The sequence below is a fragment of the Pelobates fuscus genome, chromosome 2 (genome assembly GCF_036172605.1).
Source record: "Pelobates fuscus isolate aPelFus1 chromosome 2, aPelFus1.pri, whole genome shotgun sequence".
Classification (NCBI taxonomy): Eukaryota; Metazoa; Chordata; class Amphibia; order Anura; family Pelobatidae; genus Pelobates; species Pelobates fuscus.
In genome coordinates this window covers 187,651,232-187,677,180 of record NC_086318.1, presented here as the reverse complement: position 1 = coordinate 187,677,180, position 25,949 = coordinate 187,651,232, and positions in this window count along the sequence as shown.

The window sequence follows — 25,949 nt, the reverse complement described above, 5'->3', positions numbered from 1 at the left end:
TGTGAAGAGGTGATGGGCTTAACCTGGGATGGCCATATGATAGAAATAAATCCCCATATTTGTTTGCTGAGATAGGTGACTTAAAAATGTGTTTTTAGGTGTGCACTGTTCCTCTGTACTGTAGTTCTAATAGTGCAAATTAGGTGGTGGCCTCAAAGTCAGAAGAGTACAAGGTGCTTAAGCTCCCCTTATTCCAGGACGGCACCGGTCATGACACAGATGCCTCCTACCCTCTCTGCCTCGTTGGCTGAGATGATTAAACTATCTCAGCTAGCTATGAATGCCCCTGGGCGCTCTCTTTCCTTTAAGCGGTGAAACCGCTCTCAAATGGTTTAACCCCAAAGGCTTCCTCCAGCTCCAGATCTCCAGGTCGCTCAGTGGTATTTGGCTTCTGAAACGGAGTGTAAGGAAGTGCAGACTGACGTCAGGCATGGGTGCTGCTGATTGGCTAGAGTGGTCAGCTGACGCTCTAAGCCAATTGCTAGTTGCTAATTGCTCTAGCCAATCAGTGGAACCCCTACCCAGCGGCCCTCTGTGTTTCCTGACACTCAGTAAATAAAAGTGAGCACATTAACACTGATATTTTTTTTTTTACCTGGGGAGATGAGAAGGTCCAAAGTTTACCTGCCAGGACCAGGTACCAAATCCCCAGTTTGATTATTCTTTCCTCTAGTTGAATTCTAACTGGCTAGCTAGTAGCATAGCCTCGGAAGAAGGCGCGTTTCTTAGCGCCGAAACACGTGTCAGGCAAAGGCAACAGGCAGTCAGGTCAGATAGAAGCTCGAGTGCCATCGTTATTGCTACTAGCTAGCCAGTTAGAATTCAACTAGAGGAAAGAATATTCAAACTGGGGATTTGGTCGTGGATGGAGGGGTTAATGCAAGGGATAACGTTAGGGATGACTCCAAGTTGGTGATTCTCTCTATCCTTATAATATACTCCTATACATCTCCTGCATAATCAAGTTGCAGCCATCTGGTGTTCTTTAGCTGTATACTATACATAAGCAAATAGATACAAGCTGCAGCAACTTTGTACTTAATCCTTTGTACCTATATAACTCTATCTAACTCCAACAAGCTTTCCTTTCTATGTAACAAATTGTTACACTTTGCTACTCTGTTAGACCTTACAAGTCTGTATTCAGAGATCTCTAGGCAGGGTGATTCACTTACATAGAGGGTCAAAATTGAAAATGTATTTAGTAGCTACCAGTAGCCTACAATAACGATTGTAGCACCTGTATAGGACTTATCTTTATTTGAAGATTTTTGTGCTTATTATAAGACATCTTCTAGATACCTACATGTCCCACTTATGAGCATATACTCTATCTCGCCTCACTCATTATTTTATTTAGTTTTTTTCATAGTTTGGAGGTTTTCTTTATTTTTTTTCTATTTTATGTTTTGTGCTATTAAAAGCTAAGTTTTAATTAATTAATATTTACATACCCACCAGGGGGCGACCAACTCCTACCAGACCAACCAGGTCTGTTTCTCTATATTTCACTAATGTGAGGGTTATCCCCTATTCTGGCCGCCCCAGACACACACTAAGCTGATTCCCTTCAGGGTATCCTTCTCTCTTCCTACTTCTTGCAGACGCTTCCTGCTCCTTGCTACCCCTTCCTGCTTCTTGCTGCCCCTTCCTGCTTCTTGCAGAGCTTTCCTGCTCCTTGCAGACCCTTCCTGCTTCTTGCTGCCCCTTCCTGCTTCTTACAGCCCCTTGCTGACCCTTTCTGTTCCTTCTCCTACTTTACCTCTGCGCGCCTTCTGATTCTTTATGCCCCTTCCTTCTCCTTGCTGACCCCTCTTGCTCCTTGCAGACCCTTCCTGCTCCTTGCTGCCTCTTCCTACTCCTTGCTGACCCCTCTTGCTCCTTGCAGACCCTTCCTACTCCTTGCAGACCGTCCCTACCCCTTCCTGCTGCCCCTTCCTACTCCTTGCTGACCCCTCCTACCACTTGCAGACCCTTCCTGCTTCTTGCTGCCTCTTCCTACTCCTTGCTGACCTCTCTTGCTCCTTGCAGACCCTTCCTACTCCTTGCAGACCGTCCCTACCCCTTCCTGCTGCCCCTTCCTACTCCTTGCTGACCCCTCCTACCCCTTGCAGACCCTTCCTGCTTCTTGCTGCCTATTCCTACTCCTTGCAGACCCCTTTTGCTCCTTTCTGCCCATTCCAGCTTCTTGCAGCCCCTTGCTGACCCTTTCTGTTCCTTCACCTACTTTACCTTTGCACGCCTTCTGATTCTTTCTGCCCCTCCCTGCCCCTTCTTTCTCCTTCCTGCTTCTTGCTGACTCTTCCTACTCCTTGCTGACCCTTCCTGCTCCTTGCAGACCCTTCCTACTCCTTGCAGACCAGACCGCCTCTACCCCTTCCTACTTCTTGCTGTCTCTTCTTGCTCCTTGCAGACCCTTCCTACTCCTTGCAGACCATCCCTACTCCTTCCTGCTGCCTCTTCCTACTCCTTGCTGACCCCTCCTGCCCCTTGCAGACCCTTCCTGTTTCTTGCTGCCTCCTCCTACTCCTTGCTGACCCTTCCTGCTCCTTGCTGCCTCTTCCTACTCCTTGCTGACCCCTCTTGCTCCTTGCAGGCCCTTCCTTCTCCTTGCAGGCCCTTCCTTCTCCTTGTTGCCCCTTCCTGCTTCTTGCTGCCTCTTCCTTCTCCTTGCTGACCCCTCTTGCTCCTTGCAGACCCTTCCTGCTCCTTGCTGCCTCTTCCTACTCCTTGCTGACCCCTCTTGATCCTTGCAGACCCTTCCTACTCCTTGCAGACCGTCCCTACCCCTTCCTGCTGCCCCTTCCTACTCCTTACTGACCCCTCCTACCCCTTGCAGACCCTTCCTGCTTCAAAATGTACGTATGATAATGATTATAACTAAGAAGCAAATGCTACTCAGTAAATGTGACCCATTAACAGCACTTGGTCAATGACAGCACTTCATTGTTGGACTGGATTAACCCTTCTTCCACCAGGCAATTTCTACATGCAAGATATTTCCATTCATTTAATGAAACCATAATGCTTACAGGTTTATTAACTAAGCTTGGATTTGCTGCAAATTGCAACTTTTAGTCTAGATTAAGTTCAATTTGATTATTTTGACTTCCATTTTCTAGTGGTCCTGTCAGTTACCAACAAATTCATTGTTTTGTGAATAGCTGTGTATATATTAGTATGTTGTTTTAAAGCTAGATACTTTTTTTTCAATAATTATTTTTATGGCTGGTGTTTCAAAAGCCTATAACAAAACCATTGTCTTCCACAGCTCAATCCCTTTGTAGTGGCTGCTAGGGTACACAGACAGTTTTGAGGATTTGAAGGAAAATTCATAATAGTTACCACTATGACTTGATGAGTAGAGTTTGATAAATGAAGCTTGTCAGATGAAAATGATAAATTATTCCAAGAGGTTACAAGACCGCAATAAGGGGGACAAGACAATAATAGACTGAGGCAGGCCAGATTGTGCATGGCAACAGTGGTGAAATGGACAATTAAGCCAAAGGCTGTATTGGTGAATAGTCCAAAATCAATCAATTGTACAGGGCAGTGACAGATAACTCAGGATAAGGCAATGGCGCAATCAGAAAACTACACAAAATACAAGGGGACATACAACATACAATAAAAAGCGCAAGAAGACTTACAGGGATAGTTAATGAAGTGAAGATAAGCACCAAAACAACTTTAGCTTAATGTAATGTTTTTTGTTTTTGTTTTTTTTTGTCAATCTTTTATTGAGACAAAGTAAAACATTACAGATTAAAGAAAATGGGTTATAGCAGGTGATCACATTTCAGGTATACAGTTTCAGCATACATCATAACCTTAAAGGACCACTCTAGGCACCCAGACCACTTCAGCTTAATGAACTGGTCTGGGTGCCAGGTCCAGCTAGGGTTAACTAATTGTTTTATAAACATAGCAGTTTCAGAGAAACTGCTATGTTTATCAATTAGTTAAGCCTTCCCCCTAATTCTCTAGTGGCTGTCTCACTGACAGCCGCTAGAGGCGCTTGCGTGATTCTCACTGTGAAAATCACAGTGAGAGCACGCAAGCGTCCATAGGAAAGCATTATGAATGCTTTCCTATGTGACCGGCTGAATGCGAGCGCAGCTCTTGCCGCGCGTGCGCATTCAGCCGACGGGGAGGAACGGAGGATGAGAGGAGGAGGAGACCTCCCCGCCCAGCGCTGGAAAAAGGTAAGTTTTTACCCTTTTCCAGAGCCGGGCGGGAGGGGGTCCCTGAGGGTGGGGGCACCCTCAGGGCACTCTAGTGCCAGGAAAACGAGTATGCTTTCCTGGCACTAGAGTGGTCCTTTAAGCATATCAGCCTCTTTTTTTTTAATATAAAGCAAAATAAGGTTACTAAGCAAATATGTCAGGACCTAGAATGTCACTGCAGTATTAGGCATGGAAAATAAACAGGTCATGAGAAGTAGTCAGAGTGTAACAAGTTCAAGCCTTATATGCATGTTGCCTTCTGTAGCAAGTGGTGACTTCATGCTAAGTAATAATGACCAGGATGACAATCTGCAACAGAATCCTTAGCTCAGTATTGGTGCCTAGTTTTTAAGTAAGGTAAGTGAATAAAGCTGAGTGGGTCAGGGTAGTTATGTACTTTTTAAACAATCTATAGTAAGACTTATTGATCAGTTATCCCTCCGGTGTTGTGAGGTTTACGCTAGGCATGTATGTGGTTTTACAATCGAGCCTGCCCCATCACTATGGGTGTCCGCAGGAATTTATGTCAGGGGGGGGGGGGGGGGGGCATAATTGTAATGACATCCATGCTTGGTCCCTTTTTGACAGTGTCATGAATGGGAAGGGCATAGTCATTATCACATAAAGCCAGGGTGAATTATGTTTTCAGAACTATGGTGTCAGGAATACACGTTTGTATTTCCTGACACTATAGTGTTCCTTTAAGCAAATTAAAGGGGCATTCTAGTCACCATAACAGCTTAATCTAGATGAAAATGCTATGATGCAAGGAGGCCCCTGGGCACTCTCTTTCCTTTAAGGGGTTAAACCGCTCTCAAATGGTTTAACCCCAAAGGCTTTCTTCACCTCCAGATCTCTAGGTCATTCAGTAGTATTCGGCTTCTGAAACGGAGTGTCAGGAATTGCAGACTAAAGTCAGGCATGGGTGCCGCAGATTGGCTAGAGTGGTCAGCTGACACTCTAAGCCAATCGCTAGTTCCCGGTTCATAAAAATGTTTTACTTTTTTTTATGAATGGGGAACTACTGATTGACTTAGAGTGCCAGCTGACCGATCTAGCCAATCAGCGACCCCTACCCAGCGGCACTCTGTGCTAAAGTGAACACATTAACACTGATCTATTTTTTCTTTTACCTGGGGAGATGAGAAGGTCCAACGTTTCCCTACCAAGCCCAGGTATCAGAGCCTTATGATGTGGTGTCCAGAATGAAGTAGAGGGATCATTTCACTTGTCCTTCCTGCTCCAATCTCTTTTTCTTCTCCTTTATTTTAAACAGTCTTCTTTTTCTTCTGACACTGTCTTCTCTCCTTCTTGGCTCCTTCTGCTCCTCTACCTTTCTGCTTCTTTTGCGCCTTTCTGGTCCTTTCTCTTTCTGATCCCTTTCTGCTTCTTGCAGACCCTTTCTGCTCCTTCTCCTACTTTACCTTTGCACTCCTTCTGCCCCTTCCAGCTTCTTGCTACCCTTTTATGCTCCTTCTCCTACTTTACCTTTGTGCTCCTTTACTTTGTGCTCATTGCTGTCTCTTCCTGTCTTTTTCTGCTCCTTGCAGACGACCTTTCCAGCTCCTTGCAGACAACCCTTCCTGCTCATTTCTGCTCCTTATCCTACTTTACCTTTGTGGTCCTTCTGTCCCTTCCTGCTCATTTATATTCCTTCTCCTTTCTGTTCCTTGATGTCCCTTCCTGCTAATTTCTGTTCCTTCTCCTTTCTGCTCCTTCTCCTACTTTACCTTTGTGCTCCTTGCTGACCCTTCCTGCTCATTTCTGTTCCTTTGTGCTCCTTCAGATTATTTCTGCTCCTTCTGTGTTTTCCTGCTCCTGCTGCTCCTTTCTGCTTCTTGCAGACTCTTCCTCTCTGCTCTTTCTCCTACTTTACATTTGTGCTCCTTCTGCCCCTTCAAGCTCATTGCTGACCCTTTCTGCTCCCCGATGTCCCTTTCTGCTAATTTCCGTTCCTTCTCCTTCTCCTACTTTACCTTTGCGCTTGTTCTGTCCCTTCAAGCTCATTGCTGACCCTTTCTGTTCCTTTCTGCTACTTCTACTTTACCTTTGTGCTGCTTTACCTTCCTGCTTCTTGCCGACCCTTCCTGCTTCTTGCTGACCCTTGCTTCTCCTTGCTGACCCTTCCTGCTCCTTGCTGACCCTTCCTGCTCATTTCTGTTCCTTCTCCTTTCTGCTTGTCCTCTTACTTTAGCTTCCTGCTCCTTGCTGACCCTTCCTGCAGGCTGTCTCCTCATACCTCACTTACCTGATCTGTATGCTGCCATCCCATCCCTTACTTACCTGATCTATAGGTTACTACTGATTGGCTTACTTACCTAATCCCTTACTTACCTGATCTGTAGGTGGATCCCCCATCTCTAACTTACCTGATCTGTAGGCATCCCCCCCATCCCTCACTCACCTGATCTGTAGGATGCCCCCGCATCCCTCACTTACCTGATCTGAAGGCTGTCTCTGCAGTCTGGCTCTGTGCTGCTCCCCTGCGGATTCAGTCAGGAGAGAGAAGCAGGGATAAGATGTAGTTTCCTATCCATGCCTCTCTCCATACACAGAGCCGGTATTGCAGTGTTTTAGCAATATGAAAATAAAAATACAGACACAAGCTGAAAATTCCAGGGGGGGGTGGCAAGTGCCCCCTCTTGCCCCCACTGTGGACGCCCATGCCCGTCACTATAGCGAGCACTTCATAAACATATATCATTACAACATTTAATAAGCTTGCACCTTTGTCTAAGTCAGGGGTCCTCAAACTCTGGCCCCCCAGATGTTGCTGAACTACAACTCCCATGATTCTCTGGCTATCTATGTAATTCAAGGAATAATGGGAGTTGTAGTTCAGCGGCGCTGTGTGTGGAAAGAGGCATGGTCTAAGGCTAGCTGTTGAGGCAGTTAACAAGGCTTAAAGGGCCAGCTGGCATATGGGTAAACAGGTTATAGATTAGATACAGGGAAGGCATCATCTGTAATGTAAAAAGGTAAATCACTGGTAACTAAAATAGTATATTAACTTGGGCAGCTACATACATACATAAGCGACTTAAGAAGAAAAAATTCCAAATTGTATAGCATAGTATGAGCGCTCCTAAACAATCTATAAAACTAAAGGAGACTGTGTCTCTCAAAAAACAAATTCTTTAATAAAAAGGTAAGATCAAAATTCACAGAATATTGCTAGTTCTTAGCTCCTCACACAATAGACACTAAGTAACTAGTGTTAAAACAAATCTCATATATACTGGATTATCCTGCGAACAATAAATAAACAATAATATTGGATAGATGATAGCAACTCTTACCAGAGCCCCTCAGACCAGGAAAAATTGCAACAGTTTCAAGAAATGAAGCAGCGTGTTGCAACCTGGTGTGTGGGGCTATGGTGTGGTGGTTTGTATCAAATATAAATCAAAAGATATACTGATACAGGATAAGTATGTTCACAAAAACAATAAAGATAAAATGCATATATGAGAAAAAAGGGGGTAAAAAACAGAGACTGGCAACTCCATAATAGAGACACTGTATCCAATATAATGAGTACCTTGACCTCGGTGTGGGCCCCTACCTGAGGGGAAAAAAAACCCGCCATGTAAAAAAAGGATGGAGAAGGAACTAGTGAATTCTTCTGATAGAAAGATGTCGGTAGTGATTGAGCACTCAGCTGTGAAGAATCACCAGAACGCTGACTGCCGTGGAGAATCATTGGAACATTGACTGGTAATTGTTAGCTGGATCACGGTTCAGTAGACACTGCGGTCGGAATCTTCAAAAAAGACAGCGGTAAATGGTGACTCCGTCTCTCAATGAATGATGAGGAGCAAGAAGCAGCTGATGCGTCTGTAATATTGCTATGTAACATGCTGGGAGATGACTCAAGAGAGTGGGCCCCTGGCAGAGAGACTGTACAGCATGGTCCTGTCTCTCAGTTGGTTCTTGAAATATGAGAAGCAGAAATAACAATTTATATTATCAGGTTTAACTAGGTGTCAACGTATAGAGGGCCTGATTTTATCTGGCCGTGACTACCACCATGTTGCTTGGTAGTAGTTACCACTGTTTGGATAAACCTATGTTAATAGCATATGTGGACTGCAGCACAAATTCTAGCCTGCATTATCACTGGATGGGCCTGCATTGGAAATGAAGGGTACAACCGTGGATACGTCCCATCTATGTGTGAAGTTCTTCGCTTGCCTTGGCTCTGTATTAGAAGACAGGCCTAGCACTGCTATAAAGGCCGCCGAGTCTGAGGCTTGGGTGAGTGTGTGCACTTTAGAGACCTGTAGGGATCTGGTTTTGCCCTACCAATATGGTATCGTCTTCTGCCTTAGGACGCTGGTCACCTGGCGGAGATTTTGCCGCCACTGCAGGGTAGGGTGTGATAGGTCAGCGTAAAATGAAAGGGTGCCCTCCTCAAACTCCAGCATAGGAGTGCTCCTCTCCCCTGATTGTACTGCCATGTTATACATGTGGGAGACAAATTGGACAATGAGGTCACGGGGAGAGGTACTTGGTGCTTTAGCCGATTTGAGGATCCTGAAGCAGCCGTCCAGGATAATGCCCTTTGCGTGTTTAAGTGGCAGAAGGCAATTTAAAAGTCTACAGAACTTCCGCAAATGTTCGTGAACCGGCGAACCGCGCGAATCGCCATTGACTTCAATGGGCAGGCGAATTTTAAAACCAACAGGGACTCTTTCTGGCCACAAAAGTGATGGAAAAGTTGTTTCAAGGGGACTAACACCTGGACTGTGGCATGCCGGAGGGGGATCCATGGCAAAACTCCCATGGAAAATTACACAGTTGATGCAGAGTCTGCTTTTAATCCATAAAGGGCAGAAATCACCTAACATTGACACCTGTCCTCAAAGCCCCTGATACACACTGACACAGAGCAGAATAGAGACTGTTACCCCTACATAGGGTCACTTGGCAGATATGGCGGGGTCGTGGGAGGGGGAGGATGACTTTCACCTCTTCCCCTGTTACATTCCCGTTGTGCTGTGACATCACCCTTATACGCTGTGTAAAGCATACTATTTAATTTGATCAGCATGGCCACTTGAGTTTTTATAGTTTTCACGCTGCTTGTAGTTTATATATGGTTCACAAAAATCAAACAAACGATAAAGTAAACATGTAAGGATTCAGAATAGTTTTTCAAACCCTTACACATTGTGTGTACGTATTTTTTGTCTTAAGTTTGTGGCTTTAAAGAGGTTTACATTGTTAATATGATGTGCATAACATGTTCTTGTAAATGTTTGTTAAATTTTTCCTGGAATTGTAATTTTTGAATCTGAATAAAGATAGTCAAATCCCTGATACACACTGACACAGAGCAGAATAGGGACTGTTCCTCCTACATAGGGTCACTTGGCAGATATGGATTGACACCTGTCCTCAAAACCCCTGATACACACTGACACAGAGCAGAATAGGGACTGTTCCCCCTACATAGGGTCACTTGGCAGATATGGATTGACACCTGTCCTCAAAACCCCTGATACACACTGACACAGAGCAGAATAGGGACTGTTCAACCTACATAGGGTCACTTGGCAGATAGGGATTGACACCTGTCCTCAAAACCCCTGATACACACTGACACAGAGCAGAATAGGGACTGTTCCTCCTACATAGGGTCACTTGGCAGATATGGATTGACACCTGTCCTCAAAACCCCTGATACACACTGACACAGAGCAGAATAGAGACTGTTCCCTGTCCACAGAGACCATGATACACACTGACACAGAGCAGAATAGAGACTGTTCACCGTCCACAGAGACCATGATACACACTGACACAGAGTAGAATAGAGACTGTTCCCCGTCCACAGAGACCATGATACACACTGACACAGAGCAGAATAGGGACTGTTCCCCCTACATAGGGTCACTTGGCCGGTATGGATTGACACCTGTCCTCAAAGCCCCTGATACACACTGACACAGAGCAGAATAGAGACTGTTCCCTGTCCACAGAGTCCATGATACACACTGACACAGAGCAGAATAGAGACTGTTCCCCGTCCACAGAGACCATGATACACACTGACACAGAGCAGAATAGAGACTGTTCCCCATCCACAGAAACCATGATACACACTGACACAGAGCAGAATAGGGACTGTTCCCCCTACATAGGGTCACTTGGCAGGTATGGATTGACACCTGTCCTCAAAGCCCCTGATACACACTGACACAGAGCAGAATAGAGACTGTTCCCCGTCCACAGAGACCATGATACACACTGACACAGAGCAGAATAGGGACTGTTCACCCTACATAGGGTCACTTGGCAGGTATGGATTGACACCTGTCCTCAAAGCCCCTGATACACACTGACACAGAGCAGAATAGAGACTGTTCCCCGTCCACAGAGACCATGATACACACTGACACAGAGCAGAATAGAGACTGTTCCCTGTCCACAGAGTCCATGATACACACTGACACAGAGCAGAATAGAGACTGTTCCCCGTCCACAGAGACCATGATACACACTGACACAGAGCAGAATAGAGACTGTTCCCCGTCCACAGAGACCATGATACACACTGACACAGAGCAGAATAGAGACTGTTCCCTGTCCACAGAGTCCATGATACACACTGACACAGAGCAGAATAGAGACTGTTCCCCGTCCACAGAGACCATGATACACACTGACACAGAGCAGAATAGAGACTGTTCCCCGTCCACAGAGACCATGATACACACTGACACAGAGCAGAATAGGGACTGTTCCCCGTCCACAGAGACCATGATACACACTGACACAGAGCAGAATAGAGACTGTTCCCTGTCCACAGAGTCCATGATACACACTGACACAGAGCAGAATAGAGACTGTTCCCCGTCCACAGAGACCATGATACACACTGACACAGAGCAGAATAGAGACTGTTCCCCGTCCACAGAGACCATGATACACACTGACACAGAGCAGAATAGGGACTGTTACCCCTACATAGGGTCACTTGGCAGGTATGGATTGACACCTGTCCTCAAAGCCCATGATACACACTGGGGGGAGCTACTGTCCTCCCCAACCCCTGCGCGGTGGGTGGGGGCCATAAATCACAATGGGGGGCCTACTTTCCTCCCCACCGGCCCCCATCCCTGCGCGGTGGGTGGGGGGCATAAATCACAATGGGACGGACCTACTGATAGGAGTGGAGTATTGTTCATATCAGTTTAATACCTTCCGCGTCTCCTATCAGTGGACGTGTATATGGCAGCCATTTTAGGAACCGCACACCTGGGACCCGAGCAAGATCACCTCGTTCAAGCTGCTCTGGTTCCTTGATGAGCCAGCTGCCCGTGAGTTAACATGTCCCGTGGAGAAGCACTCTGTCCTGTAAAGCCTCACCACAAAAAAATTTAATAAATAACACCACTCGGAGTGGTGAGTTTAGTAAATGTTCATATCAGTTTAATACCTTCCGCGTCTCCTATCAGTGGACGTGTATATGGCAGCCATTTTAGGAACCGCACACCTGGGACCCGAGCAAGGTCACCTCTTTCAACAGGCGACATGATTTGGCCCTGTAAAACTATCCTGGATATTCTCTACAATTTCTATGGATATGGCATTGATTTATGTAACAGGGAGATGGAAGAAGATGCTTGGTCGGTCCTCTTACTTGAAATTTGGGGCACTGCGCGGGCAAGCTAATGTGCCACCAGATAGGAGTGGTGAGTTTAGTATTGTTCTGATCAGTTTAATACCTTCCGCGTCTCCTATCAGTGGACGTGTAAATGGCAGAGATTTTTAATTGTTGAATCACCTCCCCTTTTTAGGCCAAGGTGGGAAGATGCTTAGACCACTGGTATATTGGTGCCATCTTGGAGGATTTTTTTTTGGTTTGGTTTTTGAAGCCACAGTGCTGCACCAGTGGGCCTAAAAATTAGGCATGTACACATGCCTGAAAAATTTGGTATTGTTGCAGCCGCTGCTGTAGCAGCGGCCAGAAAAATTGATGTTTGTTTCACAGGCATAAAGTGCCCTAAAACATGGTGGCTTGAACCCTAGTTGGTGGCGGATAAGTCACGCAAGTCAAACGTCATTCAGAGCTAAAATACAGCAGCGTGTGGACCATTTTTAGCCCAAGGCAGCTCATCTCATCAGGCCTTTTTTAATCGAATGTATCGCCCAGTGTCAGTCCCTTCGGGATCCATCCCTCATTCATCTTAATAAAGGTGAGGTAATCTAGACTTTTTTGACCTAGGCGACTTCTCTTCTCAGTGACAATACCTCCTGCTGCACTGAAGGTCCTTTCTGACAGGACACTTGAAGCGGGGCAGGCCAGAAGTTCTATCGCAAATTGGGATAGCTCAGGCCACAGGTCAAGCCTGCACACCCAGTAGTCAGGGAGTTCATCGCTCCTCAGAGTGTCAATATCTGCAGTTAAGGCGAGGTAGTCTGCTACCTGTCGGTCGAGTCGCTCTCTGAGGGTGGATCCCGAAGGGCTGTGGCGATGCATAGGACTTAAAAAGGTCCGCATGTCCTCCATCAACAACACGTCTTTAAAGCGTCCTGTCCTTGCCGGCGTGGTCGTGGGAGGAGGAGGATGACTTCCACCTCTCCCCCTGTTAGATTCCCGTTGTGCTGTGACATCACCCTTATACGCTGTGTAAAGCATACTTTTTAATTTATTTAGCAAATGCTGCATCCTTTCCGACTTGTTGTAATTCGGTAACATTTCTGCCACTTTCTGCATATACCGGGGGTCTAGTAGCGTGGACACCCAGTACAGGTCGTTCTCCTTCAGCCTTTTTATACGAGGGTCCCTCAACAGGCAGGACAGCATGAAAGACCCCATTTGCACAAGGTTGGATGCCGAGCTACTCATTTCCCGTTCCTCCTCCTCACTGATGTCATTGAAGGTATGTTCTTCCCCCCAGCCACGTACAACACCACGGGTACCAGATAGGTGACAACGAGCACCCTGCGATGCCTGTTGTGTTTGGTCTTGCTCCTCCTCCTCCTCAAAGCTACAATCCTCCTCTGACTCCTCTTCCTCACAATCCTCTTCCAGCGTTGCCGCAGGTCCAGCAAGCGATGCTGATAAGGCTGTTTCTGGTGGTGATGGTGACCACAACTCTTCCTCTTCCTCTTCACGCTCATCTACAGCCTGATCCAGCACTCTTCGCAGGGCACGCTCCAGGAAGAAAACAAATGGTATGATGTCGCTGATGGTGCCTTCGTTGCGACTGACTAGGTTTGTCACCTCCTCAAAAGGACGCATGAGCCTACAGGCATTGCGCATGAGCGTCCAGTAACGTGGCGCAAAAATTCCCAGCTCCCCAGAGGCTGTCCTAGCACCCCGGTCATACAAATATTCATTAACAGCTTTTTTCTTGTTGGAGCAGGCGGTCGAACATTAGGAGTGTTGAATTCCAACGTGTAGGGCTGTCGCAAATCAAGCGCGTCACTGGCATGTTGTTTCGCCGCTGGATATCGGCAAAGTGAGCCATGGCCGTGTAGGAACGCCTGAAATGGCCACACACCTTCCTGGCCTGCTTCAGGACGTCCTGTAATCCTGTGTACTTATGCACAAAGCGTTGTACGATCAGAATACACACATGTGCCATGCACAGCACATGTGTCAACTTGCCCAACTTCAATGCCGCTATCAAATTTTTTCCGTTGTCACACACCACTTTGCTGATATCCAGTTGCTGCGGAGTCAGCCACTTTTCCACCTGTGCGTTCAGGGCGGACAGGAGTGCTTGTCCGGTGTGACTCTCTGCTTTCAAGCAAGTCAAACCCAAGACGGCGTGACACTGCCGTATCCGGGATGTGGAATAGTACCTGGGGAGCTGGGGGGGTGCCGTTGATGTGGAGCAAGACGCAGCAGCACAAGAGGACTCAGCCGAGGAGGTTATGGAAGAGGATGGAGTAGGAGGAGTAGAGGAGGTGGCAGCAGGACTGCCTGCAATTCGTGGCGGTGTCACCAACTCCTCTGCAATGCCACGCATTCCTTGCTTGTCAGCCGTCAGCAGGTTTACCCAATGCGCAGTGTAGGTGATATACCTGCCCTGACCATGCTTTGCAGACCAGTTATCAGTGGTCAGATGGACCCTTGCCCCAACACTGTGTGCCAGACATGCCATGACTTCCTTTTGCACAATCGAGTACAAGTTGGGGATTGCCTTTTGTGAAAAGAAATTCCGGCCGGGTACCTTCCACTGCGGTGTCCCAATAGCTACAAATTTTTTGAACGCCTCAGACTCAACCAGATTGTATGGTAAAAGCTGGCGGGCTAATAGTTCGGACAAGCCAGCTGTCAGACGCTGGGCAAGGGGGTGACTTGGTGACATTGGCTTCTTACGCTCAAACATGTCCTTGACAGACACATGACTGTGGGCAGATGAGCGGGAACTGCTCAAGGCGGGAGACGGAGTGGCGGATGGTTGAGAGGGGGCAAGAAGGACAGCAGTGGTTGACGTGGCTGAAGATGCTAGACCAGGAGGAGGATGGCGACTTAGAGTAGGCGTGCTGCTTGTACTCATGTGTTGATCCCATAGGCGTTTGTGATGTGAGATCATGTGCCTACGCAAAGCAGTTGTACCTAGGTGGGTGTTGGACCTCCCACGACTCAGTTTCCTTTGGCACAGGTTGCAAATGGCATCGCTGTTGTCCGAGGCAGACACACAAAAAAAAATGCCACACTGCTGAGCTCTGCAATGCCGGCATTCTGGTGGTGGACACAACTCGTCTCCTCCTCCTCTCTGTCTCCCCATCTGAACTTTCGCCCTGTTCTTCTTCTTGCCGAGTGGGCACCCACGTGACATCCATGGACGCATCGTCATCATCAACCGCTTCGCTTGTATCTGACAACTCAGAAAAGGAAGCAGCAGCGGGTACAACATCATCATCACACCGTACCTCCATGTGTTTAATGCTGCCTGCCTGAGACATATCATTGTTATCTACATCCTCTAGCAATAATGGTTGCGCATCACTCATTTCTTCAAACGGGTGTGTGAATAACTCCTCTGACATACCAAGTAAAGCGGCTGTGGTGCTAGTTTTGGTGGTGGCGGCAGGCGGGTGAGTGGTATCTTGAGAGGTGCCTGAAGCTAAGCTGGAGGAGGATGGTGCGTCAAGGTTCCGAGCGGAGGCTGTACAAGATTGGGTGTCCCCCAAGTTCAGGGTACGTGGCTTCTGAAAACTGGGCATTATTCTAGGGCAAAAGGGAATCACAGCCCCAAGACCACGACGGCCCCTGCGGGGTGGCCTGCCTCTGTCTGTCATTTTTTGGGGGGATTAGTGGTACTATGCGTGCAAGCTACTGTGAGACCAGATATGATTGGCAATGTGAACTGTAACAGTTCTGCAGAGCACACCCTGTAGGCCTGACACACCCGCTTGAAGACAAGTAACTGCTATTCAATCTATAACTGTGAAAAACAAATTTTCTTTGTAAAAGCACGCTATAGAGACACCAGATATGATTGGCAATGTGCACTGGAACAGTTCTGCAGAGCACACGCTGAAGGAAGGACTGACAGAGCCGCTTGAAGGACACTGACTGGCTGCTATTAGCTTACACTAGAAACCTTTTTTCTTTGTAAATGCACGCTATAGAGACACCAGATATGATTGGCAACTGTCAAAGCATGCTGGCACAGGTCTGCAGAGCACACGCTGAAGGAAGGACTGACAGAGCCGCTTGAAGGACACTGACTGGCTGCTGTTAGCTTACACTAGAAACCTTTTTTCTTTGTAAAAGCACGCTATAGAGACACCAGATATGATTGGCAATGTGCACTTGAACAGTTCTGCAGAGCACACACTGTAGGCCTGACACACCCGCTTGAAGACAAGTAACTGCTATTCAATCTATAACAGTGAAAAAAAAATTTGGTTTTAAAAGCACGCTATAGAGACACCAGATATGATTGGCAATGTGCACTGGAACAGTTCTGCAGAGCACACGCTGAAGGAAGGACTGACAGAGCCGCTTGAAGGACACTGACTGGCTGCTATTAGCTTACACTAGAAACCTTTTTTCTTTGTAAAAGCACGCTATAGAGACACCAGATATGATTGGCAATGTGCACTTGAACAGTTCTGCAGAGCACACACTGTAGGCCTGACACACCCGCTTGAAGACAAGTAACTGCTATTCAATCTATAACAGTGAAAAAAAAATTTTGGTTTTAAAAGCACGCTATAGAGACACCAGATATGATTGGCAATGTGCACTGGAACAGTTCTGGAGAGCACACGCTGAAGGAAGGACTGACAGAGCCGCTTGAAGGACACTGACTGGCTGCTATTAGCTTACACTAGAAACCTTTTTTCTTTGTAAATGCACGCTATAGAGACACCAGATATGATTGGCAACTGTCAAAGCACGCTGGCACAGGTCTGCAGAGCACACGCTGAAGGAAGGACTGACAGAGCCGCTTGAAGGACACTGACTGGCTGCTGTTAGCTTACACTAGAAACCTTTTTTCTTTGTAAAAGCACGCTATAGAGACACCAGATATGATTGGCAATGTGCACTTGAACAGTTCTGCAGAGCACACACTGTAGGCCTGACACACCCGCTTGAAGACAAGTAACTGCTATTCAATCTATAACAGTGAAAAATAAATTTTGGTTTTAAAAGCACGCTATAGAGACACCAGATATGATTGGCAATGTGCACTGGAACAGTTCTGCAGAGCACACGCTGAAGGAAGGACTGACAGAGCCGCTTGAAGGACACTGACTGGCTGCTATTAGCTTACACTAGAAACCTTTTTTCTTTGTAAAAGCACGCTATTGTAGCGGTACTTACCCTCTCCAGGGGCCGGCCGGGGTCCTCTCTTCTCGCCGCGCGCGGTCCTGCTCCTGCACGAGCCGCGCGCGGCTCAGCCTACAATAAGATCAGTCAGGCGGGCAGTGACCGCGAGAATCGGTCACGTGTCCCGCCCGACACTAAGAGCGCGCCACGCGTCTCGGCCGCGCTCTTAAAGGGACAGTGGGAGACTAAATTAGAATCAGTCTCCCATTGGCCCCTGTCAGGCCACATTCCCCATACACTCACGTTTTGGGGGCGTGGATATGACAGGGGCCAATCAAAGTGAACCTTAGGGTATTTATACTCACCTGTTTCCCTTACTCATTGCCCTATCGTGGTTTCTGTCCAGTTTCCCTTTAGTGCTTGTATCGTTCAGTTGGTTTTTTGGTGCTTGACCTTGGCTTTGTTCCTGACTCCGCTCTCTCTTTATCCTTGCTCGCTTATCCGCTGTTTTGTCCTCTGTGTACCAGTCCTCGGCTTGTTCTACGTTTCGCTGTCTCTCTGTTCCCTTGACCTCGGCTTGTTCTAGACTCTGTCTTGCTTATTCTCGTCAAGTCCGGCCATTCTAAGGTCCGGTAAGACGAACCCTGGTTTCTTGTCTCCTGACTATCTGTACTATTCCTGCGTGTTGGGGTATATTACCGTGACATTACGATAGGGCCATGGACCCCGCAGGTTTAGGTCAACAGATGGCCACTCATGAGGCTAGATTCGCAGAACAGGATCACCGTATGGATCAAATGGCTCAAGCCATCCAGACACTGTTATCCAGATCAGCTCCGGTACCTGTACCTACGCCTCCTGTAAACCCTATACCGGACACAGCTAATATGCCTAATGCTTCTGCACATCTAACCCCGCCACCTAGGTATGGAGGGGACGCTAAGACATGTAGGGGATTCCTTAATCAAGTGGAATTCCACTTTGAAATGTACCCACGTTCATTTCCCACTGATAGATCTAAGGTGGGTTTTCTTATGCACCAGCTTACGGATAAGGCACTAGAATGGGCAAATCCTATTTGGGAGGCTAATGGGCCTATGGTACACGACTTCAATAGCTTCCTCACAACGTTCCGTAGAACATTTGACACGACTAAAAGGTCAAAAAATGCCGCCAGGGCATTAATGAGAATAAAGCAAGGATCTAAATCTGTAGCCGATTATGCTATTCAGTTCCGGACCCTTGCCTCACAGGTAGATTGGACTAATAATGGCCTTACTACTGCATTTATGGAAGGTCTGTCTGAAACTATCTTGGATGAGGTAGCAGCTAAGGACCTCCCTGTACCCCTGGAGGACCTGATTGACTATCTTATCGATATAGATAACAGGATCCGTGACAGGTTATATACCAGGTCCAGAAATAGACATTTTGTTCCCTTTAACTCCCCTAGAGCTGAGACTCCCGAGGGATCTAAAGGTTCTGAGGAGGAACCTATGCAGTTAGGGGTTGCTAAACTTACTGACGCTGAAAAGCTTTATAGGAGAAAGGAGGGACTTTGTCTTTATTGTGGTAGGAGGGGTCATATGAGACAAGAATGTCCCGTGCGTCCGGGAAACTATCGCACCTAAGACCGTATAGAGGACTGGCCTTGGGTGTGACATCACAGTCCTCACATTTGCCTCTTAATAAATTACTTCTTCCTGTTTCCCTGCACCTTGATAGTAACTGCATAGCAGGGAATATACTAGCCCTGGTTGATTCCGGAGCGGCCGAAAACTTTATTGATTCCAGTTTTGTCAAGGAGAATAACATACCCACCAGAGAGAAGGAGACACCCTTGGCCGTTGAGGCCATAGATGGTAGACCATTATGCTCTCCAGTTATCACACATGAAACTGTTCCACTACATATGTCTACAGGTGTGTTACACTCTGAGACCATTCGGTTTCAGATCATTACTTCTCCTTCCTCTCACCTCGTGTTAGGGTATCCTTGGTTACGTACTCATAATCCCACCATTGATTGGGAGTCAGGACAAATAGTTTCTTGGAGTGATTCTTGCCAAGAGTCTTGTATTGTTAAAGTCACCCCTTTGAATTCTACTAATATTCCTCCCGTGCCTACGGTCATACCCTCTCAGTACCTGTCTCTTAAGTCTGTTTTTGATAAAAGGGAGGCTGAAAGATTGCCACCTCACAGGCCTTACGATTGTGCAATTAATTTATTACCTGGCACGATGCCTCCCAAAGGGAGAATATATCCTTTATCTCCTCAGGAGAATCTGGTTATGGAGGAATATATTAAGGAATCTCTAGAGAAGGGATTTATAAGAAGATCCTCTTCCCCGGCAGGGGCGGGTTTCTTCTTTGTATCTAAGAAGGATGGCGAATTAAGGCCTTGTATTGACTATAGGGGCCTAAATAAAATCACCGTCAAAAATGCGTACCCCATACCTTTGATCACAGAACTATTTGATAGGCTTAAACAGGCCACAGTTTTTACTAAATTGGACCTTAGGGGTGCTTACAATCTCATACGTATCAAAAAGGATCACGAGTGGAAGACCGCTTTCAATACCAGGAGTGGCCACTACGAGTACACTGTGATGCCCTTTGGTCTTTGTAACGCCCCAGCAGTTTTTCAGGAATTTATTAATGATGTCCTACGTCAATTTATACATACATTCGTTATAGTATACTTGGACGACATATTGATTTATTCCACTGATTTACAGACTCATCACATGCATGTTAAATTAGTGTTGAGAACTCTTCTGGTTAACGGTCTCTATTGCAAACTCGAAAAATGTTCATTTGATCAATCTGAAGTCCAATTCTTGGGTTATATAATCTCGGCCAAGGGTTTTCGTATGGATCCCAAGAAACTGTCTGCCATTATGGAATGGCCTCTACCCCAGGGGTTGAAAGCCATTCAGCGTTTTCTGGGGTTCTCTAATTATTATAGGCGTTTTATTAAAGGGTTTTCTGCCATTGTTGCGCCTATAACCAGAATGACCAAGAAGGATGGTAATACTCATGTCTGGAAACCAGAAGCACTCGAGGCCTTTGAATTCTTGAAGGCTACATTTGCCTCTGCTCCTGTTTTACAGCATCCTGTCCCTTCACTGCCCTTTATTCTTGAAGTTGATGCTTCTGAGATAGGGGTAGGTGCTATCTTGTCTCAAAGAGATTCACCTGAAAAGCCGTTACACCCTTGTGGCTTCTTTTCCAGACAGATGTCCAAAGCAGAGAGGAATTATGATGTAGGCAATCGTGAACTCCTTGCTATCATTTTGGCGCTCAAGGAATGGAGACATCTGCTAGAGGGTACTAGGGATCCCATCCTCATTTTAACGGATCACAAAAAACTCTCTTACCTTAGAGAAGCTAAAAGATTGTCTTCTAGGCAGGCCAGGTGGTCTCTGTTTTTGTCTCGTTTTAATTACATAATCACATACAGACCGGGTGATCGTAATACTAAAGCTGACGCTCTGTCCAGACAATTCGAGACTACTGACAAACTCGAGGTCGATGTTACCCCTGTCATTCCGCCTGACAGAATAATAGCGACTACTGTTCTTTCCATTTCGTCTTCTCTCTTACAAGCTATTCAGGCTAAACAATACTTGGCTCCTGGGGAGAGGCCTGCTGATAAGCTATTCGTTGATATACCGGAGAGACGAGACATCTTGTCATTATATCATGACACTAGAACTGCCGGACACCCTGGTATTTCTAAGACATTTTCAGCAGTTTCTAGATATTTCTGGTGGGCTTCCTTGCGCAAGGACGTCACCGATTACGTTAATGCCTGTAGCACTTGTGCCAGTATGAAGTCGTCCCACAGAGTTCCTTGTGGGTTGTTACATCCGTTGCCCATACCCGAGAGACCGTGGTCCAATCTATCCATGGATTTCATTGTTGAATTACCTCCCTCTAATGGTAAAACTGTCATCCTGATGATTGTGGATCGTTTTTCTAAGATGGCTCATTTTGTGTCTCTTGTCAAATTGCCATCATCCAGGGAACTTGCCTCTATCTTTGCCAGGGAGGTGTTTCGGTTGCATGGTATTCCCACTTCGATCGTGTCCGATAGGGGTAGCCAGTTTATCTCCAGATTCTGGAGATCGTTTTGTACAGAGATGGGTATCTCCCTCTCGTTTTCTTCAGCCTACCACCCCCAGTCTAATGGAGATGCTGAACGTGCCAACCAATCTCTAGAGCAGTATCTTCGTTGTTTCGTGTCCCACCATCAGAACAATTGTGCTGACCTTCTTCCTTGGGCTGAGTTTGCTCGTAATAATGCTGCTCATGAATCCTCCGCTAACAGCCCTTTTTACGTTGTTTATGGCCGGCATCCCGTGGTTCTTCCAGCTGCATTCTCCTTACAGGGCATGCCAGCTCTGGACGAACATTTGGCTAGTCTACGTAATACTTGGGAGCAGGTTCAGTGTTCTTTGGTGGCCTCAGCTGCTCGCCAGAAGGTTCAGGCAGACAAGCATCGCAGGGCGGCTCCTTCCTATGCTGTGGGAGACCGGGTTTGGCTTTCTACTCGCAATATTCGTCTTCGCGTGCCTTCTATGAAGTTGGCCCCTCGTTTTATTGGTCCTTTTCGTATCTTGCATGTGGTTAATCCTGTCTCGTATGCATTGGATCTTCCTAAAAATTTACGCATTCCTAACGTGTTTCATACCTCCTTGTTAAAACCCCTCCTGTGCAACCGTTATACTCGGCATGTCCCTCCTCCTCCTCCGGTTTCTGTGGAGGGCCATGAGGAGTTTGAAGTGGCGGCTGTAATTGACTCTCGTTTGCTTCGGGGTCGCCTCCAATATCTGGTACATTGGAAGGGCTATGGGTCTGAGGAACGCAGTTGGATTTCCGCTGACGCTGTTCACGCTCCTCGCCTTGTGCGTTCTTTCCACGCTCGTTTTCCTGCCAGGCCTGCTCCTCCCCGCCCGGTGGGCGTGTCTTCAGGGGGGGGGTACTGTAGCGGTACTTACCCTCTCCAGGGGCCGGCCGGGGTCCTCTCTTCTCGCCGCGCGCGGTCCTGCTCCTGCACGAGCCACGCGCGGCTCAGCCTACAATAAGATCAGTCAGGCGGGCAGTGACCGCGAGAAGCGGTCACGTGTCCCGCCCGACACTAAGAGCGCGCCGCGCGTCTCGGGCGCGCTCTTAAAGGGACAGTGGGAGACTAAATTAGAATCAGTCTCCCATTGGCCCCTGTCAGGCCACATTCCCCATACACTCACGTTTTGGGGGCGTGGATATGACAGGGGCCAATCAAAGTGAACCTTAGGGTATTTATACTCACCTGTTTCCCTTACTCATTGCCCTATCGTGGTTTCTGTCCAGTTTCCCTTTAGTGCTTGTATCGTTCAGTTGTTTTTTTGGTGCTTGACCTTGGCTTTGTTCCTGACTCCGCTCTCTCTTTATCCTTGCTCGCTTATCCGCTGTTTTGTCCTCTGTGTACCAGTCCTCGGCTTGTTCTACGTTTCGCTGTCTCTCTGTTCCCTTGACCTCGGCTTGTTCTAGACTCTGTCTTGCTTATTCTCGTCAAGTCCGGCCATTCTAAGGTCCGGTAAGACGAACCCTGGTTTCTTGTCTCCTGACTATCTGTACTATTCCTGCGTGTTGGGGTATATTACCGTGACAGCTATAGAGACACCAGATATGATTGGCAATGTGCACTTGAACAGTTCTGCAGAGCACACACTGTAGGCCTGACACACCCGCTTGAAGACAAGTAACTGCTATTCAATCTATAACAGTGAAAAAAAATTTTGGTTTTAAAAGCACGCTATAGAGACACCAGATATGATTGGCAATGTGCACTGGAACAGTTCTGGAGAGCACACGCTGAAGGAAGGACTGACAGAGCCGCTTGAAGGACACTGACTGGCTGCTATTAGCTTACACTAGAAACCTTTTTTCTTTGTAAAAGCACGCTATAGAGACACCAGATATGATTGGCAATGTGCACTTGAACAGTTCTGCAGAGCACACACTGTAGGCCTGACACACCCGCTTGAAGACAAGTAACTACTATTCAATCTATTACAGTGAAAAAAAAATGTTGGTTTTAAAAGCACGCTATAGAGACACCAGATATGATTGGCAATGTGCACTGGAACAGTTCTGCAGAGCACACGCTGAAGGAAGGACTGACAGAGCCGCTTGAAGGACACTGACTGGCTGCTATTAGCTTACACTAGAAACCTTTTTTCTTTGTAAATGCACGCTATAGAGACACCAGATATGATTGGCAACTGTCAAAGCACGCTGGCACAGGTCTGCAGAGCACACGCTGAAGGAAGGACTGACAGAGCCGCTTGAAGGACACTGACTGGCTGCTGTAAGCTTACACTAGAAACCTTTTTTCTTTGTAAAAGCACGCTATAGAGACACCAGATATGATTGGCAATGTGCACTGGAACAGTTCTGCAGAGCACACGCTGAAGGAAGGACTGACAGAGCCGCTTGAAGGACACTGACTGGCTGCTATTAGCTTACACTAGAAACCTTTTTTCTTTGTAAAAGCACGCTATAGAGACACCAGATATGATTGGCAATGTGCACTTGAACAGTTCTGCAGAGCACACACTGTAGGCCTGACACACCCGCTTGAAGACAAGTAACTGCTATTCAATCTATAACAGTGAAAAACTAATTTTGGTTTTAAAAGCACGCTATAGAGACACCAGATATGATTGGCAATGTGCACTGGAACAGTTCTGGAGAGCACACGCTGAAGGAAGGACTGACAGAGCCGCTTGAAGGACACTGACTGGCTGTTATTAGCTTACACTAGAAACCTTTTTTCTTTGTAAATGCACGCTATAGAGACACCAGATATGATTGGCAACTGTCAAAGCACGCTGGCACAGGTCTGCAGAGCACACGCTGAAGGAAGGACTGACAGAGCCGCTTGAAGGACACTGACTGGCTGCTATTAGCTTACACTAGAAACCTTTTTTCTTTGTAAAAGCACGCTATAGAGACACCAGATATGATTGGCAACTGTCAAAGCACGCTGGCACAGGTCTGCAGAGCACACGCTGAAGGAAGGCCTGACAGAGCCGCTTGAAGGACACTGACTGGCTGCTATTAGCTTACACTGGAAACTTTTTTTCTTTGTAAAAGCACGCTATAGAGACACCAGATATGAGTGGAAACTGTCAAAGTACGCTGGCAGGGTTGTGCAGGGCACACGCTGAAGGAAGGCCTGACAGAGCCGCTTGAAGGACACTGACTGGCTGCTATTAGCTTACACTGGAAACCTTTTTTCTTTGTAAAAGCACGCTAAAGAGACACCAGATATGATTGGCAACTGTCAAAGCACGCTGGCACAGGTCTGCAGAGCACACGCTGAAGTAGGCCTGACACCCAGACGCTTGCAGACAACTAACTGCTCTTCTATTACAGTGAAAAAAATTATTTATTTTAAATGTAAAGCTTAACCTATTGTTAAAACAGATATGAGGGGGGGCGGGGCCTGACCAGCATGGTGGATGGTCGCAACTTGCAGGAGCTCCCGAGCAAAACTGTGACCAAGCATCGAAGTGAAACTCCTGCCGCTCACAACTTGACCCACAAAGGGACTTAACTAGCACAGACAACGGCTGGAGTGCTCCGGTCCAGAAAACCGGGATGCCGGCCATCAAAAACCTGACAGAGCGGTTGCGGCCTAGAGGGGACGTCAGGCGGGAGAAACGGCCGATCTCCCGTCCCCTGTCTCTTCCCCCGGCGGGAACACACAGAATCCCGTTCCCCCCCCTTTGGGCCGGGGGGGATATCCCGGTCCACACTCCAATGCCTACGGAGTGGATGGGCCCGGACAAATCACACAGTGACACTGCGAAGAGAAACTCAACACACAAGATGGCGGCCGTACTCCCCTGCCACACCAGGCTATTAAACACGCAATGCGGACCGGAGGCCCAGGAGAGCCTAGAGGCAAAACTCGATGCTATCCTAGGGGCCTTCTGGGCGAAGCTGGCGGCAAGAGCGGCAAATCCCAGCCGGGACCCCCAAGCGACAGACCAGAGACAAGAGGCAAGAAAGGGCCGCAGATTACAAAACGGCACCCAACAGCGTCCAGCACCCGCCAAAAGCGACAACCGCCTTCCAGGGCAGGGAATTACCGTCAGACCGGCTCCCCGGCAGCGACCACGCAAGCGGAGCAAATTGCTCGCAAGGCGCAGAAAGACCACGACCCGACCCTACTTTCCCTTGATGGGCCCAGTCTGGGACTTTGCAGGGCCCCCAGTCAACAGCACACAGAGGCAAACCGTGGCACGGGCTTGGGACCAGGGAGCCTCCTTGCCTCAACTCCACTCGGCAGAGAGACCTGAAGCCCCCAGAGGCTTGACCCACCGCGCACGCTCCATAGCTGACCTGGACAGAGCCTGCAAAACGTGGCCCATTAAGGGCATTGGCTGACTCCCTGGCCCTCCGAGACCGGCGCTCCTCCACTGTTGCCGAACCCTCCACCACAGCCGACCACCCATAACACTCTGGCGGAAGCTGAGCATCCCCCACAACGCTCTTCCCTCTGCTGGGTATGGAATGAAGGGAAATCCAACCAGCCTCCCATCCCTGAGCATCGGCTGAACTGCCCTATGGACTACACTCACGCGCTACCGACACACAGAGGGGCGCAGACCAAGCGGCTCACTACCCTTAGGCATCAGACCCTTAGGAATTATGCAGCAGCCTGGCTGTCATAGTCATGCTCCTGAAGTGCATAAAGCCTGATAAGCTAATGTTATAATATTCTGTTTTTCTTTTCTTTTACGTTATTATAGATCATTTCAGCTAACATAGTGTGATGCACTCCCTGTTTTCCCTTAACTCCCCATCTCTGTCCTTGTTCTAATACTGTTGGTTATATTCTTGTACTGACACTAAACCTACTGAGACAGCTGAAGCAAGTATAGGGCTTAGGGGAGATGAAGGGACACCCCATTATTGACA